Genomic DNA, 21,154 nt, shown 5'->3' with positions numbered 1-21,154 from the left:
CTGAACCCTCCTAATCTGAATTCACTGCCAGTATGCACACATTCAGTAATAGTCTTTTCCCCAAATACATGTCCTCCTTCTTGATCCATTCAGTTTTTTAGATTATCATGTAATTGATTAGATAAAAAAAATATATATAGCAATAGTATATCTGGCAAAAATGCTTAATAGAATTAGTTAACCAAATACAAAATTAACAGCAACTAGCCCAAGATTGTACATTTCATTTCTCTCCCCCACTGCCCTGATGTTCTGTTTTGTGAAGCTGAATACAGGAATGGGGAGATTCTTGCCCTTTGGGAGATTCACTTGTCTCCTTATTCCAAACCCTTCTCATCTTTCTGTATGCCATATGCACCTACAATAGTCTCCATTTGTTATACACCATCTTGTATGAAGTGCTGTAGATATATTTCTTTAACCCTGAGAATAGCCCTGAAGCATAGCTCTCGTTAACCCCCTTCCTCAAATAAATCAGTTGAGCCTCAGGAAGGTTGCAAAACTGACCCTAACATGTCTAACCATCAGAAGCTCATTGGAGATTTTGGCTAAAGTCTTGTGGCCTCACATTGAGTGAGGTCCAATGAACTCCTATATATGTGGTGACTACATGTCCCGGTTTGCTCTGGACAGTCCAAGATATATGTCTTTTCTTTTTGCATCCTGCCAGACTTCACATTTTTCCCTGACTTTCTTCACTTTCAGAAGCATCCCAGTTTGGACAATAAATAACGGGATGGCTGTGCCTTTGGAACACTGATACCACAAAGGGGAAGGACGTGTTTTTTGATTTTTTCCTTTCTCTCTCTCTCTGCAACTTTGCTCTTGATTGATTTTCCTTTACATCTCAGACAGGACCTATAGCCTCTCTTGGGGCATTCCTTCTAAGTTGGTCTTCTGAGAGCTTTTCTCTATTAGGATTGTATAATAAAACAGATATGCCCACCAAGAGACTCAATTGTAAGAGTGCTATTGTTAAGTATGAAAAGAAAGGATTTTTAAACAAGGGTTTCCAAAGTTGTCCCCACTGTTTTTCGTTTGTTTGTTTGTTTCTTTGTTTGTTTTTAAATAGGAATTAGGAAGGAAACCCGAACTAACGCTTACTGAATGCCCATAATGCAGTAAGTGCTGTGCCAAGACTTTTACATAAATAAATTTCTCATTTTTCCAATGAAAAACTGAGATGCAAAAGGATTAAGTAAACTTCCCAGGGCCTGAATAAAGATCCTAACCTTCACAGTCTGATTCACATGCTCACTTTCCCTCTCCAACATGCTGCCTCCTACTTAAATGCAAATATAATTCATTCATGCATTAATATAAAAATGTGGCTGAGTGGATTAAGATCTACATATTCCATATTTTAAAAATTTATATTTTTCCAAGGCATTTTTGACCTATATACTCTTTTCTGAGTCACACAGCCATGCATTATTACATGGGCTTGTGGTATTCATTTTTCCTTTTATTTCTTGTAGAGTGACCAATGATGTGTATGACTGTGTGATCAGCTTTAGTAGTTTTGGTTTGGGATAGAGGCTCCTTAAGTGGCAGAGAAAATTCTGTCCGTTGGTATATTGTTTTTGTTTTTTAATAAAGTTTGGCAGAACAAAGTCAGTCTTCTCCGTAAAACGTAACAATGCCAAATTTACACAACACTCACTTTTGAATTAACCTGCAAAGTTTTGGATTATTTAAAACCAGTTCTTTAATGGTATCTCTATGACATGCATTCTACCTATAGAGAGTCTACAGACTAAGAAGATTTGGGCTTGTATATACTAAGAGAACTGATAAAAAGCACTGAGCTGAAGCAAAGAAGTACAAGCCAGAAAGGCCACTGCTAAGAGAACAGATTTGAGGAACTTTTAAATGTTTTCACCAGCAAAAAAAAGTGATGTTCGTGGATAATGCATACGTTAATTAGCCTCATTTAGCCATTCCACAGTGTATATTATATCAAAACATCATATTGTTTCAAGATCCCTTGGAAAGGAGAAAGTGTGAAATTACTCCAGAGACAAACGCCAGAGGCCACATGAGGAAGAGCATGGACTGGAAGTAGGCTGCTGGTTTGAATGGCAGCTTGGACGCCCACTAGTTACCTGACCTTGGGCAAGTTCACCTTTCTGTGCTTCACTTTCTTTCTGTACAAAAAGGGGGTGGCAAGAGCATCTACCTTGTGGGGTTCATGATCAATGTACAAATCCCCACTTTTCAAAAAAAATCATGTTTTATACTATAAATACATACAATTTTTAGAAATAGCAAATAATTTACAACAAACAAAAACAAGCCAGAAAGAGCATATTTCCGTCAATTACCTATGCTCGTTCACAAGCAGGCAGGGCTACTTTTCTGCACAGTTTGATGTCACCAGCCTTCTGATTGTGGCCCCCTGTCTGGAAAAAATGGCATTTTTGTGTTCTTATACCATGTGTGAGAACATACCTCCCATGTGAATTTGGTGGTAGCCCTCAGTACAATCCCCTCCATTCTTCCCAGCCTTCCACATATACAAAGCTTCTGCTTTGTGGTCCCTGTGGCACTTTTGTGAATCTGGGGACACTCTAAGTGAATGACTCAGAATATTTCAGCAGCCAAAACCAGGGCACTGAGCATCTCTGGCCCAGCTGCAGAACCAGCCTGCCATTAGCCAGGTTCTCCTGGAATCTATCCTTCGTCCCCAGATAAACGAAAAGGAAACATAAAGGTTTCGTATCACAGCTTGCAACCAAGGGAAACTGTGAAGCAAAGTCTCCCTCTGCAACTCCTTCTGCAGCAGAATTCCAATCCCCTTGACACCAGGCCGGGACTAGAGCTCTGGAAGGAATGTAATGCGGCAGAAAGAACACTGGCCTACAGACTGGGTGCTGGTTCTAGTTCTGCCACCAACTTGCTCCATGACCTTGGGCAAGCCACTGCAATTCTCAGATGTTCAGAAGCTTCATTGTCAAACAAGAGTGGACTCTATGCTTTCCGAGTTTCCTCTGGCTCAGGTATTGCAGGATTCTCTGAGTTTCTGATTAACTGGTTCTTGCTAATATATTACATTATTATACACTGTAAACAGCAAGCCTCATCATTTATTCTGCCTGTCTCCCATGATACGGAGAACACTTTGAGGACAACGTCTGCACTGTCCATTTATGCCCTAAGACCAAGTATAATGTCTGACACATAATAGGTACTCAGGAAAGGGGGCCTGGCTATTTCTTGGCTAGCCAACAGCTGTAACTGAAGGCCATTTAAGAAGGGAGGATGCCACAGCTGATTTTCAGCAGAAGAGTTAGTACAGAACAGGACATACTGTGTATTGCATTTCAAATCTTATTTCAGTGGCACTGACTCTACCACTTTATGATCAGCCTTAATTCATCACATTAATATGTTTATCAGTGTAACCCACATGGCTATTTGCTTTGTTTTATTTTCAACTTTCTCAACACAAAATATGTGGGAGAAAGGAGAAAAACCTCCCCTTGCGTTGTTAACATTTCAGTTTGGAAATGCTTTTCTTGCTGTGCCATTTAAACAGATCTCACCTTCCAAAAGTAAAAACTGGCCAGAGATGCTTTTCTTCATACCCTAGCCCTTCTCTACTAGCTAGTACTGAAATGTGTTAATTGGGTTCATTAATTAGTTAATCTGTTAATCAATGGACTTAATAGAAGAACTAATATTAGAAAGAAAACAACATGAGATAGCAAGAAAAACTGTTAAATCAATAACTTTGGTGGGTCACTAAATAATATTCTGTTCAAATTTCATTACCATTGCCCAGGCTTCTGACAAGTAAACTGTGACAGTCAACATGCCAGATTCCCCAAATTAAACACACTTCTTCATAATTAAATATCACAGCTTCATTGTTCCGATAACAAAATTGAAATATTTTCCACCATGATAATATCCTTAGCAGATAATGTCATTGGAATAGAATGATGTTACCACATGATAATAGGCTCTCAATGCCAAAAGCAAGTTAGACTGTTTATTTTCAAAGCAGATCATTACATTGACTTTTTTTCCATTACCAAGTGATTGATGTAGCTTTAAAGGTGACCAACAAAAATTTCACAAAAAAATGATCTAACGATGGAGTTATGTGCTGAATGATTCAAATACCAAGGGAGATGCCACATATAGCAGCATAGAATCCATTTAAAAATTAAGCTTTACCAAACCTTCAGCAGCAGTTTGCTCTGCAAAATGAGAGCCGCTGTCAGAGTCTCCAAAAGTGCCTCAAAACACAATAAAAGCTTGTGTTGGCGTAGTCCATTTCTCGATAACTATGGAATTCTGGAATAGAACACCTGTCAACAGAGGAACCTGGCGTACAACTAACAGACCTGAGCCAACTTATCTTGACAAGCAGCCTGAAGAAAGGTGGCACTACAAATACCAGGCCCCACAAACAGGCTCTGACCACAAACCAAAGAAAAGCCTTCTCACACGCCTCCTAGACCACAGCTCTTTCAGCCACTTGGGGATAAAATCCTATCAGTGAGGTCATCTTCAAATACTAAAGACTAACAATGAATACCTTTCTCTGAGACTCAAACAACCTACAAAAGTCCTTTCAGCCAGAACATGCACAGTGCAAATGATTGCATTATCACGTTTCATCTCTCTGCTTCGGAGGAAGGCAAAGGGAGAGGAGTACTATCTCTAAAATAAAAATACTAGGTGATTCGACTTGGAGTGGTTGACTTTCAGAATCAGATGTGGCATTGGAAAAAATACACCAAGTTCTGTACACTTCTCATTTTAACAAATATTTAATGAGTAAGGCATTGTGCTAATGGCTGCTGGAGGTTGAAAAAGAAAACAAAACCCAAAAAAAGTCTACTTTACCCGTATCATGCTGCCTGCTCACTGTTATTTATTTTCTCTGCATGAAGTCATTGGGGCTGGGAGAGTTCCAATTGACAGTACTTTGCACAGCCAGTGCTTGCTGCTTGCATGAGATGTGTGCCATGCACAATATTTTTGATGTTGATGTTAATTGGTGTTGAATACAACTTATTTATAATTCTAAAGAATTATACATGTGTTAGGGATGCCTGAGGCTTCAAGGGTCTAAGTTGCATGTTAAAGATTAAAAAGGAGCTGGGCACAGTGGCTCATGCCTGTAATCCCAGCAGTTTAGGAGGCCAAGGCAGGCAGATCACGTGAGGTCAGGAGTTCGAGACTAGCCTGGCCAACATGGTGAGACCCTGTCTCTACTAAAAAAACAAAAATTACATCAGGTATAACTCCCAATGCAATCCCTCCCCCCTCCCCCCTGCCCATGATAGGCCCCGGTGTGTGATGTTCCCCTTCCCAAGTCCAAGTGATCTCATTGTTCAGTTCCCACCTATGAGTGAGAACATGCGGTGTTTGGTTTTCTGTTCTTGTGATAGTTTGCTAAGAATGATGGTTTCCAGCTGCATCCATGTCCCTACAAAGGACACAAACTCATCCTTTTTTATGGCTGCATAGTATTCCATGTTGTATATGTGCCACATTTTCTTAATCCAGTCTGTCACTGATGGACATTCGGGTTGATTCCAAGTCTTTGCTATTGTGAATAGTGCCGCAATAAACATACGTGTGCATGTGTCTTTATAGCAGCATGATTTATAATCCTGTGGGTATATACCCAGTAATGGGATGGCTGGGTCATATGGTACATCTAGTTCTAGATCCTTGAGGAGTAAATGACGAGTTGATGGGTGATGAGGAGTTGATGGGTGCAGCACAGCAACATGGCACAAGTATACATATGTAACAAACCTGCACGTTATGCACATGTACCTTAGAACTTAAAGTATAATAATAATAAACAAAAGAAAAAAAAGAAAAAAGAAAAAAAAAGAAAACTGAGGGATTAAAGCTTAAAAAAAAAAAAAAAAGAAAAAGAAAAAGAAAAATTAGCTGGGTGTGGTGGCAGGTGCCTGTAATCCCAGCTACCTGGGAGGCAGAGGCTGGAGAATCACTTGAACCCAGGAGGTGGAGGCTGCAGTGAGCTGAGATGGTGCCACTGCACTCCAACCTGGGTGAGAAGAGAAAAACCCCATCTCAAAAAAAAGAAGTGAATAAAAAAAGGGACGGATTTCTCAACAGGACAATCCAATAAGGTGACACTAGCTGGTCATTGGTAAGTATAATAGCCAAAGTGTCTGAGAAACAGTGTTAGTAAAATCTTTAAATGACTGCCCATTTATGAGAATAAGCACAGTAATTCAGAGCCCCTTAAATATATTTCAAGAGAGCATTTCTCAATGTCACATGTTGCCCTAGGGAAGATCCTGTCCACAAAGGGCTAACCAAGAGCTCTTCAGCCCTGATTGATATAGCTGTCCCACAAAATCCTTAGAAATGCCTTCATGCCAAGCTCCTGTCCAGTCCTCCAGCAGCTTCTGCTGTGATGTCCCTACCTGAAGGAGATTCTCCTGTCAATAAAGTTTCTAGTTCTAGGCAGGCTTGGTCTAGTTTTGATTTTTCTGTAATGATCTGTCTGGATCTCTTGCTCCCATAGTCTTTGTTCTACTTTCTTAGCACCCTATGCTTCTTTTCAGTAGCACTTATCCCACTTGTTACTGGTCTAATGTCTGTCTTTCTCATTAGACATTAAGCAGCATGGCGTAGTAGTTAACATCTGGCTTGTTCTCTACTGTATTCCCAAAACTTAGCACAGCCTTGGCACATAGTAATGGCTTAATTAATACTCGCTGACTTTCTTGATTCTCACATCTTAATCTTTACTCAGACTCTGGAACCTGTTCATGGTCAGGGGGAACACCGAGTTTCTAGCTTAAAACTCATGGAACTCAGAAGCAAATCAAACTTGCTACCAAGGTCAACTTTACCTTGTGCTGCCTTGTGATAATGCAACATTTGACTTATTCCTCAGGAAAAAAAAAAAGCCCTAACTCTGAACCCCAGTTTGCTGGTCTAGGGCTGGGACCATGGCTTGTTGCTATTGCCAGTCCTCTCTTGGTGAAGGTAAGTGTTGTATGGCTACTTGCCTACAAGCTTCCCTAATGGCTCATATTTCATAGTCTCCACCTCTGAACTCTGCCTATCAGATTTCTCAGATGCTTTTTCCTGGACTTATCTGATGCTGTTTGCGTAGACATCTTTTTGTTGCTTTTCATCATACTCTGACTCATTCGAAACCTAGTTTAGCTTTGGACAACCTTACTGCTAGAAGTACCATGCAGTTTGTATTACATATATTTTTAAAAGCTTTATGTCACTTGTTAAAGATAATTAATATACTATTTTGATGTAAAAATTTTGGAATATCTTCATAATTTGTTGTAGAAATTAAGTAAAACACATAATTCATTTAATTTAAAATTAGCATCAAATTCTCTGTAGTCATCATTTATTATTGAGACTTTTGGCAAGTTAAGAATATCCAATCTACAAATTGCTTTCAAAAATAACTAATGTTTAATTAATAAGAAATTTAACAGGTAATAGAGTAATATGATGTTATACCTTGTATACATTAAACTAAACATTTATTAACTTCAACTTTGCTGTTATCTTTTCATATTTAGAGCCAATACATTTTTTAAGCCTCAAATATTTTTATGGGCCCCTGTGAAATTCATGGCCCCTGGACAATATTCCTATAATGTCAAAGGCAAAAAAATGCCTTGTCTTAAGAAAGATTTTTATTCTCATGAACCAGTGTAAAGTTCCACAAGCTAGCCTTTGCCAGTCTTCCAAGGCTTGCAAATCTGACCTCTTTAACGGGCAGCTGTGTCATGGGCAATAAACAAAGCTCTTCCGTTGGGTTAGTGAAATCTCCATGCTATGTTGATTTCCCCATCATTGTTAAATACTGATAATTTTTATAAAGGATTAGGACCCTAATCAGTAATCTTTTCAAAGACGTGTATCTGACAGGCGCTGTGACCCACCAAAGGTCCCTCAGCCACTCAGTAATGCAAGCCTTCATCAGGCTCAGGCAAAGCGGTGTCTCCTGCCTAATGCAGAGGCCAGGACAGACTTTCTCCTGGTAACCAGGCAGGCACACAAGGACAAACATGCCATACCAACTGCAATTGGATGTAGGTCCCAAAATAGATACTCCTGGTTAGAATAATAATTTACTTCAAATTACATATGCATCTCTGAAGTATTACCAAATAATATGTTTCAGATACTGGAGATGGGAAAACTTCGTTAGATCATACAATTCTCTCTCTCTCTCTGTCTCTCTTTTATTTCTGGCATCTAAATGATTTCTCCAGTACCCTAAAATTAGTGGAATTGGTCATGACTAAACTGTCAACTATTCTGGAAGCACTTACTTAATCATATTAGCAAGGGACAGGTAAAAATGTGATGTAATTGAGTCTATATTTGCTATTCTTCAGAATTTGTTTCTACCCACTGCATTGGCCCCACAAATAAAGGTTATTGCATGCTGTTTCAATAAGTAATATGCTGTTAATTCATCTTTCTAACCCACATAAGTCTGCTAAAGATCTGAACATGGTTAATTATTTTACATTGCTAGAAAGTTTCTCCTACATTCCTCCAGGGAGCCAACTGCTCATTTATAGATATATCAGTGAAACACAACTGGGTTGGTCCACCAAAGACTCAGTTCCTTTGGATAAAACCTGGTGGATTTCCATCTTCTTTGGTCAGATGATTGAGCAACAGGAGCAATGTACTGAGTCTGAGAAATGCAGCTGGATTAAAGGCCTGGGTCTGCTATTTACTGCTTGTGAGTCATTGAGAATTTTTCTTAACGTCTCTCTCTCTTCTTCACATCTTCATATAGAAAATCATGCTGGGAGTAGGACCCACCCATAAGGTCACTTGTAAAGATTAAATGAATTAGAGTAGTAAGCAGTCATAGAATAAATGTTCAATAAGTGAAATGTGATTTGTTTGTGCCACAAGGGCCCAAATATTTGGTCAAACATTATTCTGGATCCTTTTGTGAGGATGTTTTGGATGAGATTAACACCTAAGTCAACACACTGAAAGAAGCAGATTGTGCTCCCTGATATGGGTGAGTCTCATCCAATCAATTAAAGCCTTGAATAGAATGAATAAAATCATCTGTTCCTGAGTAAGAGAGAATTCTTCCTGCCTAACAGCCTTCAAGTGGAAACATTGATTTTTCTGGTGTCAAGTCTGCCGGTCTTTGGCCAGGAACTACACCGTTTGCTCTCCTAGTTCTCAGGCTCTAGACTTGGACTGAGCTAAACCATTCGCCCGTCGTGGATCTCTTGCTTGCCAGTTTACCCTTCTGATCCTGGGACTTGATCACTGCCATAATTGTGTGAGTCAATTTCTTATAATAAATCTCTTTATATACATGTGTATGTGTATATATATCATTATATATGTGTATATCATTATATATGTGTATATATGTGTATATATCATTATATATGTGTATATATATGTGTATATGTATATATATATGTGTATATATATGTGTATATATCATTATATATGTGTATATATATACACATATATATATGTGTATATATATACATCTATATGTTTGTGCATATCTATCTATCTACAGTCATATGCCACATAACAGTATTTCAGTCAATGACAAGCTGCATATATGATGGTAGCCTGGTAAGATTATAACGGAGGTGAAAAATTCTTATCACCTAGTTACGTCGTAGCCATCGTAACATCATAGCACAACACATTATTCAGGTATTTGTGATGATGCTAGTGTAAACAAACCTACTGTGCTGCCAGTCATATAAAAGTCTAGCACATACAATTATGTACAGTATGTAATACTTGATAATGACAATAAACCACTATATTACCAGTTTATGTATTTACTATAATATTCTCTGTATTGCTATTTTAGAGTGTGCTCCTTCTACTTATTAAAGAATAAAGTTAACTGTAAAACAGCTTCGGGAAGCTCCTCAGAGGTATTCGAGAAGAAGGCATCGTCACCATAGAAAACAACAGCTCCATGTGTGTTATTGTCCCTAAAGACCTTCCAGTGGGGCAAGATATGGAAGTGGGAGACAGTGATATTGGTGATTCTGACACTGTGTAGGTCTGGGCTAATGTGTATGTTTGTGTCTTAGCTTTTAACAAAAAGTTTAAAAAGTAAAAATGAAAATAAAAACTTTTCAAAATAGGAAAAAGTTTATAGGCTACAGATATAAAGAAAGAAAATATTCTTTATAACTGTGAAATGTTTGTGTTTCAAGCTATCATAAGTCAAAAGCTAAAAAATGTAAGTTTATAAAGTAAAAAAGTTACAGTAAGCTAAAGTTAATTTATTATTGAAAACTGTTTTTATAAATTTCATGTAGCCCAAGTGTACAGTGTTTATAAAGTCAACAATTGTGTACACTCACAACTCACTCACCGACTCAGCCAGAGCAACTTCCAGTCCTGCAAATTCCATTCTAAGTGCCCTATACAGGTGTATTGTTTTTCATCTTTTATATCATATTTTTACTGTACCAGTTCTATGTTTAGATATATTTAGATACACAAATATGACTGTGTTACAATTGCCTGCAGTATTCAGTACAGTAACATGCTGTATAGCATAGAGGCAGTACATGTAGCCTAGAGGCAGCAGGCTATACCATATAGCTTAGATGTGTAGTAGGCTATACCATCTATGCTTCTGTAAGTACACTCCATGGTGTTTGCATGATGATGAAATCACCTAACAGCACATTTGTCAGAATGTATCCTCGTTGTTAAGTAACACAAAATGTGTGTGTGTCATATATATAATAGACATTATATATATGAAATGTGTGTGTGACATTGTCACTTAACTATGACACATACACACATATACATAATATAATAAATATAATGTAGTATATGATGTGATACATATGTTATGTATATATAAATCTGGCTAGAAGATGGATGGGGCCATGTAGGAAGAAATGTGGGAAGCTTCTTGGATGCTGAGAAAAGTCCCTTCCTGACAGCCAGGAGGGAAACAAGGACCGTGATCCTACAACCACAGGGACTGAATTCCCCCAGCAAACTGAACGACCGACCTTGGATGTGAATTTCTCCTAGAACCTCTAGACCAAAGATTTACTTCTTTCTAAAAATTCTCTCTAATATCCTAGGAGCATAAATTAGTATTATTATCTTATAGGAGCAGAAACCAAGTTTCACAGTCATTAATCGATCACCCTTTCTAAGATCACAAAACTAGTAAGTACTAGAGCCAGGATTTGAACTAAAGTCTCCTTAAAGATATAGCTTGGGGGTGGATGCAGTGGCTCATGCCTGTAATCCCAGCACTTTGGGAGGCCAAGGTGGGCGGATCACCTGAGGTCAGGAGTTTGAGACCAGCCTGGCCAACATGGTGAAATCATGTCTCTACTAAAAATATAAAAAAATTAGCCAGGCGTGGTGGTGGGCACCTAAAATCCCAGTTACTTGGGATGCTAAGGCAGGAGAATTGCTTGAACCCAGGAGACGGAAGTTGCAGTGAGCCGACATGGTGGCACTGCACTCCAGTCTGGGAGACAGAGTGAGACTCCATCACACACACAAAAAAGATATACATACATATGTGTGTGTGTGTGTGTGTGTGTGTGTATGTATGTGTATATATAGTCTGCTATACTATTTCCTTATTTAATTACTCCCATATAATTAAAGACTGCCCATCCTCCTCAGTTTTAAAATAGTGTACAGTGAGTTCCTAGTTCACTGGGTTAGGAAAAAAACAGAGACAATGAGTCAGTACTTATTCGTCTGTTTTCTGCGCCAATTCCTTCTTCAGTCTCCAGGCTGTCGCCCTCTTCTGTGAATGTCCATACCATGGGTATTTGAGCTGAAGCCCTGGCAGCTCCAGGCTGCCCCTGCACCATGTTTTTTCTCTTACTTGAAGCCTTGATTAATCACCTTTTGCCTTCAAGTGAGAAACTCAGTTCTTGAAAGTGAAGAAATTCAAGAAATTCAAAATTTAGCTAGTGACTGCTGTATCAATGGGTGAATCATGCCTCTGTGAGGAGTGAGATCAACAAAAATAAATGAAAGTAATGAGGGTGGCAGCCAGGGCAAAATCACCCTTTCATTACAGTACTTTCTACCAAATAACTTTACAGTGTTCCTATCAGAAGGAAGAAAAAAAGACTTCAGAAGAATTATAATTGGCAATCCTTCATTAGAAAAATTAAATCAATCAAGAAAGACCTCTAGTTCTTTGATTTGGGTTCAGCACATTCAGTTTCCTCACTTCGAAAGCCTTGGTTTCATGTCTCCCCCAACCCCCAACTTAAATTTTCAGCACCACGACAACCATTATATATTTTACTTGTGTATCCATTTAGAATCTATTTTCCACCATGCAAAGTCCATGAACGTTGAAGGTTTTTTTCCTACTTTATTCACAGCTGAATTTCCAGTATGTAGAACAATTTTTGACACATAGTACATGTTCAGTAAATAAATTACTTTTTTCACATCAACATCAAATTTATTTCTACTACATGATGCCAAAAAATGAGGTATAAATTATTACTAAAAATAATAATAACATTAACAAACTTGAGGGATATGTAGTGAAAATACTCCTAGTAGTGTTCGTATGGAGCTACATAACCTTGAACAGTTAATTTCTCTGGACTTCATTCATCTATAAGACAGTGAAGCAAATTAACCCTTAAGATCCCTTATAGCTCCAGAATCTAAGGATTCTAAGTTTAGGGTCAACCAAGGAAATGAAAGAAGAGAATGGAAGGGCCAATATCTCAGAATGCTTTTAATAACGGAATGGTGGCCTCAAAGGGTAAAATGGGACAGAGGTAAAAGTGAGAACAGGGTGTGGGGAAGTAGAGAAACTGGTCAGTCAACTCTGAAAAGCAGGGCAGAAATGAGAGAGTTCAAGAAGAGACAGTTCATGAAATGTTTGTCTTAGGCAATCATTGTGCATGCACTTCAGGATGAAAGACACAAGACCAGGGATGTAATTTGTCATCTCTTAAGAAGTTGTTGAGGAAGAAGCCCTGAGTTAATAACTGCAGGAAGCAGAACTACTCAGGAACAAAGTTTTTATTGGGACCCTGGTATTGCCACTCATCCCTGAGGAGCCTCAGTTTCATGGCTGACTCAAGGCTGCTGACAGTGTCTTTTCATTCTCAGCTATGACGGTAGAGGATGAGCTGATGAAGTGATTCAGGCACATCCTTCCACTTGAAAAATCCAAAGAAAATTCTTAGTGGCCCTTTCTAGAAAATCTCAGGGGACGGTTCATCTACTGCAGGCCTTTCCCCTCCTTCTTGCGTCTGCTCACCACCACAAATAAAATAATGTTTTTCTGAATACTTATTTTGTTTCACAAGTCCCCAGTCTCAAACTAATCTGCAGTTAAAATGTAGACATTGGAGGGGATCTGTCTTAGAGAAAGTTCAACTTTCTCAATAAGCACGTACTTGCACAATATTCAAAATGACTTTAAGTAAATATTTGGTTTCATTTGCTCCATTCTTTTTTTTTTTTCCACTCAGGAAAGAATGCACCAAACACATTCATGTCAATTTTCTTTCTTTTTTATTTTTTTAAGCAAATCATAAAGACCCAGCTTACCAGCTTTCCTTTTTGTTGTTGTTTTTTTTGTTTTTGTTTGTTTGCTTGTTTGTTTTGTTTTTTTTTTTGAGACAGAGTCCCGCTCTCTTGACCAGGCTGTAGGGCAGTGGTATGATCTCGGCTCACCGCAACCTCCGCCTCCCAGGTTCAAGCAATTCTCCTGCCTCAGTCTCCTAAGTAGCTAGAACTACAGGCACACACCTCCATGCTCAGCTAATTTTTTAAATTTTTAGTAGGGACAGGGTTTCACCATATTGGCCAGGCTGGTCTCGAACTCCCGACCTCAGGTGATCCGCCCCGCCTCGGCCTCCCAAAGTGCTGGGATTATAGGCGTGAGCCACCATGCCTGGCCACAGCTATACTTGTTTAAACCTAAGCTTGATATTACATAGTTAAACAATTGTCAAAACTTACCAAGTTTCCAGCATTCATGCACCACTGGAAACATTATTAATTTATATTAAACCAGAAATGTATTACCATTATTGCACTAATATCTTTCACTACTAAATACTGAAAAAAAAAATTGAAGTTATTTCTGTAGAACAGGGGTCCCCAACTCTTGGGCCACTGACCTGTAGCAGTCTGTGGCCTGTAGGAACTGGGTCACACAGCAGGAGGTGAGCAGTGGGCAAGCCAGCAAAGTGTCATCTGTATTTACAGCCACTCCCCATTGCTGGCAATATCTCCTGAGTTCCACCTCCTGTCAGATCAGTGCAGTATTAGATTCTCATAGGAACGTGGACCCCACTGTGAACTGCACATGTGAGGGATCTAGATGTCATGCTTCTTATGAGAATCTAATGCTTGATGATCTGTCACTGTCTCCCATCACTCCCAAATGGGACTTCAGGAACACAAGCTCAGGGCTCCCCCGATTCTACATTAAGATGAGTTGTATAATTATTTCATTATGTATTACTGTGTAATAGTACTAATAGAAATAAAGTGCACAATAAATGTAATGTGATTGAATCATCCCAAAACCATCCCCCACTCCCACCCCATCCATGCAGAAATTGTCTTCCATGAAACCGGACCCTGGTGCCAAAAATGTTGAAGACTGTTGCTGTAGAAGATTCATCCTGTCAATGTTAATTTCACAGCAGGACAATACTAGGAGGCTAACATTTCAGACACAACAGAAAAGCAGATCCATGCTGGTGTTAGTACGCAATCTTGTCCTACTACAAAAGGGTAAACTCTCACCTTGGAGTAAGTTTACTAAAAAGGCAAAGTGCACACAGAGATTTCAAAAACTTTAAAGACCAAAAAAAGATCCCACCAATAAACTCGAAAGTCTATGACAAATATGGGCTCTGATGAGCTGTTTATAAATACTTTAGATACAATTATACTGAAAGTCGTGTTTGTTTGAAATCTTAAAAAGAAGTTCCTGTTGGCCTGGCGCAGTGGCTCACGCCTGTAATCCCAGCACTTTGGAAGGCCCAGGTGGGCAGATCACAAGGTCAGGCGATCAAGACCATCCTGACTAACACGGCAGAACCCTGTCTCTGCTAAAAATATGAAAAAAATTAGCTGGGCTTGGTGGCACGCACCTGTAGTCCCAGCTACTCTGGAGGCTGAGGCAGGAGAATCCCTTGAACCCAGGAGGCAGAGGTTGAAGTGAGCCGAGATCACACCACCGCATTCCAGCCTGGGCAACAGAGAGAGACTTTGTCTCAAAAAAAAAAAAAAGTTCCTGTTAATCCTCAAATGGCACTTGTCATTGTTTGACATTTCTGTTAAATGCATGCATTGAATTACTTGTTACCCAAGCCAGAAGCTGCTTCTTACCATTTATCGTTTAGGACTTTAGCCGTCTTTTTCAACATCTATTCCTTCTTGACCATTCTCGACAATCCTCTTTGTAGTAATTTTTCTACCAACCATTTTAGTAGAAGTTGATAGTGATTTGAAGTTGCCCATCCCAGTACTACCAAATGAGGTGGAAGAGAATGAAGTGCGACTCCCATGACCTAGTGACCTGAATGAAGTAAATCCAAAGAAGTCAAAAACTTCCACCAAAAACTTCCCTGAAGACATCATCTGGGGGTTAGGGAATGTGAAGCCAAACTCATAGGAACTGTCAAAATGACTTCCACCTCCTCTCCACCAATTAACCCTTCTTTGCCATATTTTTCATAGATGTCCTGCTTTTTAGCATCTGACAGCACTTCACAGGCCTCGGCTTCTTCTTTCTTTCTTTCTTTCTTTTTTTAAACGGAGTCTCACTCTGTCGTCCAGGCTGGAATGCGGTGGTGCAATCTCGGCTCACTGCAAGCTCCGCTTCCCGGGTTCACGCCATTCTCCCGCCTCAGCCTCCGGAGTAGCCGGGACTACAGGCACCCGACACCACACCCGGCTACTTTTTTTTTTTTTTTTTAGTAGAGACGGGATTTCACCGTATTAGCCAAGATGGTCTTGATCTCCTGACCTTGTGATCCACCCGCCTGGGCCTCCCAAAGTGCTGGGATTACAGGCGTGAGCCACCGCGCCCGGCCACTTCTTCTTTATTCTCAGGATTTTTATCTGGGTGTTACTTCAGTGCCAGTTTTCGATATGCCTTTTTAATATCCTCAGTTGAGGCATGTCTCTGCACGCCTAGAACTTCATAGTAATCCACCATGTTTTAACAGATTGTTGGAACAGTTCCAAAGACGGAAGTGATTGGCAGTGAGATACAGGGGAGGCGAAGCGGTAGCCCGGGTCTCCTCTAGGCTCCAGCACCGCTGTGCTTGTGGCAGCGGCTTGCTCCACTCTTTGAAAACAAAATCCAACTGAGAATATAACATCACTAAATTTAATTAAATAAAAAATCACTAACATTAAATGTAATCAAATAAAAACATAAGTATACCTCTAGCATAACTACCTACAATGGCAGTAGGGTTTCCTAACTAAAACCGAAAAGAAAATAAACTAACCAAATCCCACCGGAATTCATTGAATGCAGCTAAAAAATTTTAAAATATAAAACAGTGGGCTTGTTTTGTGAATAAGTCTGTGCATTCTTTTACTTATTTGTTTAAATTATAACTGCTGTGTTTAAACATTACAAAGAAAATAAATATATCCTTTATTGAAAGCAGTGGAAGCAATAATTTTAAATGACCTAATTAGCTCTACCAATCCATTTAGCTACTACTTTTTAGTCAGTACTAGCAGGAAACCATGACTTCCTGAATTTGGAAATGATGCATAGCTCCTAATAAACTTACACAATAAAGTTGCCCATTTTTTCTTCCAAATGTAACAGCAACTTATCTTTATTCATTTTGTCTAAAGTAAAAATTTGCATATCATCTCAATTTTTAAAGTGATTTCTAGTAATATGTGAAGAGTATTCCAGGCATGTCTTAGCAGGCAGAAGAGGAAGGTAGACCTACTGGTTGTATTTTCATGAGAATTTCAGGAGACTGATGGTAAAAGAAACATGCTGGGCCTCTTGGGATTGAGGAGTGGCCCAGAAATCTGGGGATAATAACTCTTGCTTAGCTTCCCAGGCATTATACTGTTTGAAAAGAAACTCATTCGAAGGGAAGAAGAGTCAAGGCATTACGTTGGGCCGGGCACTGTAGCTCACGCTCGTAATCCCAGTACTTTGGGAGGTCGAGGCAGGGGTATTACTTGAGGTCAGGAGTTCGAGACCAGCCTGGCCAACATGGCAAAAACCCATCTCTACTAAAAATGCAAAAAAAAAAAAAAAAAAAAAAATCAGCCGGGAGTAGTGGCACACTCCTGTCTCAGCTACTCGTGAGGCTGAGGCAGGAGAATCGCTTGAATTCAGGAAGCAGTCCAGCCTGGGTGACAGATTGAGACTCAAAAAAAAAATAAATAAAAAAGGACACTACTTGGGTCCATTAGCTAAGTTTATTTATAACAGTAAATGGTTTTGAGTACAGTATAATGTGGTATCATTAAAATTGTAAGTCCAAGCTGCACAAAGAATGTGGGTCGAGGAAGGAGGAGAGGACACAGCAATTACAATATTTATCAAGTGGAAAAGCATATTACTAGAAGTGCTGTGGGCCGCTTAGAACACACCATGACTATAGCAAAGAAGTAATACCCTGAGGAAAAAAATGAGTAATTTTAGCCCTACTGCTTCCCTTCACCCAACCATCACCACCAATAGCGAGCCACGGTTTCTAACATTTCACAAATGAGTCGACTCATTCTTCAAGTAACATGTTATACAAATAAAAGACCAATGAAGGGAAGCTCCTGTAATGATTTTTTAGATAGCTGGTGAAACATTAGTTCTGGGTGTGTGAAAGGGTATTTCTGGAAGAGATTAGCATTTGAATCAGTGGACAAAGTAAAGAAGATGTGCTCTCAATAATGTGGGCAGGCATCATCCAATCCTTGGAAGGCCTCGATAGAACAAAAAGGTGGAGGAAGGGTGAATTCTCTCTCTCTTCTTAAGCTGGAGCATTCATCCCCCTTCCTTAGACATTGGAGCTGCTGATTCTCAAGACTTCAGATTCCAGGACTTATACCACTGCCCAACACTGAGTTCTCAGGCCTTTGGACTCAGACTGAACTATACCACCAATTTTCCTCGTTCCCCAGCAGACAGCATATCATTAGACTTTTGGGCCTCTATGATTGGATGAGCTAATTCCCATAATAAAAATATATGTGTGTTATGGGATATATAGGATACACACACACACAAGTGCGTGCACAAGCACACATATCTTGATGGTTCTGTTTCTCTGGGGAACCCTAATACAGGCTACCACAACACTTATAAATTTATGGAGTACAAGTGTGATTTTGTTACATGCATAGATAGTGCACTGGCAAAATAAGGTTTAGAGTATCCATCACCCAAATAATGTACATTGTACCTATTCGGTAATTTTTTGTCATCCGTTCTACCCTTTCACCCTTCTGAGTAGCCATTTTCCATCATTCCACACTCTATGTTCATGTATCACAACAGTTTACAGCTAAATTGGGAGCAGTGAGACTGGTCAGGATTGATTGGATTTGGGATATATTTTACAGATAGAATTGACAGAATTTGATGGTAGATTGGGAATTCACAGAACGCAGGAAGTATCATCAGATGAGTAGATTTCTATGAGGAGACTAGAGGACAAGAATTTAGGAGTCAGCTAATTGTACATCCTAAGTTTTAGACGTTCAAATCAATATGTATATAGAGTGCATATATATATATACACACACACATATATATAGTTTTTTACATTTAATCATATAAAATTGCCATGTTTGTATATCAAAAAATGGATGTCAAAAATTTATATAGTTAAACCAAACAAAAATAAATTCAAGAGTAATAAGCATATAAATGTTGTTTAAAACCGTAGCACTTAATCAGATTGTGTATTATGCAGGAGTAAATGGAGAAGAGACAAAAACTGAGCCCTGGAACACTTCAACCTTTACAGATCAGAAAGATAAAAAGGAAGCAGAAAAAGGGAACTAAGAAGAAGTAATGTCTGAGAAAAGTTAGAAAATTTTGTCTTAGAAGACAATCGGAGAAAGTATTCCGAGGAGGAAGAATGAATCAAGTTTGACAAATGCTTTTAATAGGTTAAGTAACCTGAAGACTCAGAAATGACCATACAAATGAAACCAATTAGCTTTACAAAAGGCAATTCATTCATAATACTGGAAAAAAAGAAACATGTGTGCTCTAAAAAATAAATTCATTACTAACAATGTCAATTGGTAACTGTCATATGATTTCTCAAAGTTTAGGCTTTCTTTTTTTTACAGTTTAGATATAGTATATTTCCCCACTACCCTAATAGGTTTAAATAGGTATTTTTGTAAGCTAAGTCTATTGCCTAAATAATGCAGAAATATAAAATCTTTTTTTTTTTTTTTTTTTTTTTTTTTGAGACAGAGTCCCTCTCTGTCGCCCAGGCTGGAGTGCAGAGGCTCCATCTCAGCAGCTCACTGCAAGCTCTGCCTCCCAGGTTCATGCCATTCTCCTGCCTCAGCCTCCTGAATGTCTGGGACTACAGGTGCCTGCCACCACACCCGGCTAATTTTGTATTTTTTTAGTAGAGGCGGGGTTTCACCGTGTCAGCCAGGATGGTCTTGATCTCCTGACCTCGTGATCCGCCCGCCTCGGCCTCCCAAAGTGCTGGGATTACAGGTGTGAGCCATCACACCCAGCCCAGAAATATAAAATGTTAAGTCAGAGATGGATTAGATTTCAAGCACCCAGCAGCATGTTCTGGTGAGATATATCTGTACCCAGGAAATTATCCAATCTCAGAATAAATGCTCAAAAGAAAAGTACTGAAGGTTTTTGTACCAGTCATTTGGGACCTGTTGTGAAGAGATATATTGACAGAATTATGCACCAGTGGTCAGGTAGGCAGATTTTTTAAAAGAAAAAAAGAAGAAGGTAAATATAATGTAATACCTAGAGCAACCACCAAGAAGAAAATACAAAGATACTCAAAAACACTAGTGATACATCAAAATGGAATCCCAAAAATTGCTTGAGTAACTCACAGGAAGCAGGAAAAAGGAAACAGAGAGCTGAAAAACAGAGAATGTAAAGATAAAACAAAAGGGTGTTGTTTTCAAACCCATTGGTGTGATATAAGAGATGAGATATATTCAATGTCTTATACAAATTCTGGACCTATCTGACCTCTTAGGTCAGTTTCAAGTTCTGTGACATTGTGCTTCCAATGACTATGAACTGTAATAATGTCTGGCTGCTACTTAAAGGCAAGAATTTTGGCCAACTCATTAAGACTAGTTTCACTCATCCCCACCCACCTTCCCCACAAGTAGTACAGGGAAGAGAAAATTTGGATAGATCAAGCTTTCTCTGCCTTTATAATACTATTCAATGTCCCTTGGACACATCCTGAATGGTGCACTGTCCTAGACTCACTCCATAGTCTCGGGAGGGCCTGGAAATCTGGAAATTATCTTTGTTTTCAAGCTATACAGGGATGAGGAGAGTGGACACATATCAATTATAGGCAAAGTGCTAAATCTACCCTATGAATTGCCTATGTAAGGGAAAAATCAGATCAACTACCTAGAAAAACTCAGTTTTAAGAATACTGTTTCTCAAACCCAAATTCCCAAAATGGTCCATTACAGTAGTCTCATTTTTTTTCAAAACCTTAAATGAAAAGTGCTGTTAGCACTGATATTTCAATATCACTGACAGAAAACATGAGTGGAATAACCCCTAGTGACATTTCTGGGGTTCCCTGAGATTTGCAGTGATGACAGGCATAAACGTTTGATTTTGTTGAGGAAGTTAGTAGATGGAATTTTGTGGGTTTACAAGAAGCACTTACTATGTATGTTATAACAAGATAATAGTTCAGGGTCCCTCTAAATCATAAGACCACATTCAGAATCATACTAAGCTTGAATGGCCTAGTAAGATTACCACACCACTATTCCTTGACTCCTCAAAACCATAGGCTGCTTACTGTCTTGGTCACCTATGATTTGGGGTATTTGATAACTGTAATTATATCACTTTTAGATTACTAACATCACTAGAGTGGAACTTAAATTCTGTTCATCAAAGATGTGATACCAATTTTAAGCAAATATT

General features: G+C 39.0%; 1 pseudogene; it reads right to left on the bottom strand.

Moving 5' to 3' along the window:
* Positions 1–15,390: 15,390 nt before the first annotated feature.
* LOC100426116 (dnaJ homolog subfamily B member 6-like) lies at positions 15,391–16,204 on the bottom strand (annotated as a pseudogene).
* Positions 16,205–21,154: the final 4,950 nt, after the last annotated feature.

This window comes from Macaca mulatta, chromosome 8 (genome assembly GCF_049350105.2).
Source record: "Macaca mulatta isolate MMU2019108-1 chromosome 8, T2T-MMU8v2.0, whole genome shotgun sequence".
Taxonomy (NCBI): Eukaryota; Metazoa; Chordata; class Mammalia; order Primates; family Cercopithecidae; genus Macaca; species Macaca mulatta.
The sequence above is the reverse complement of the archived record's forward strand: the minus strand, read 5'-3'. Positions and strand labels throughout refer to the sequence as shown.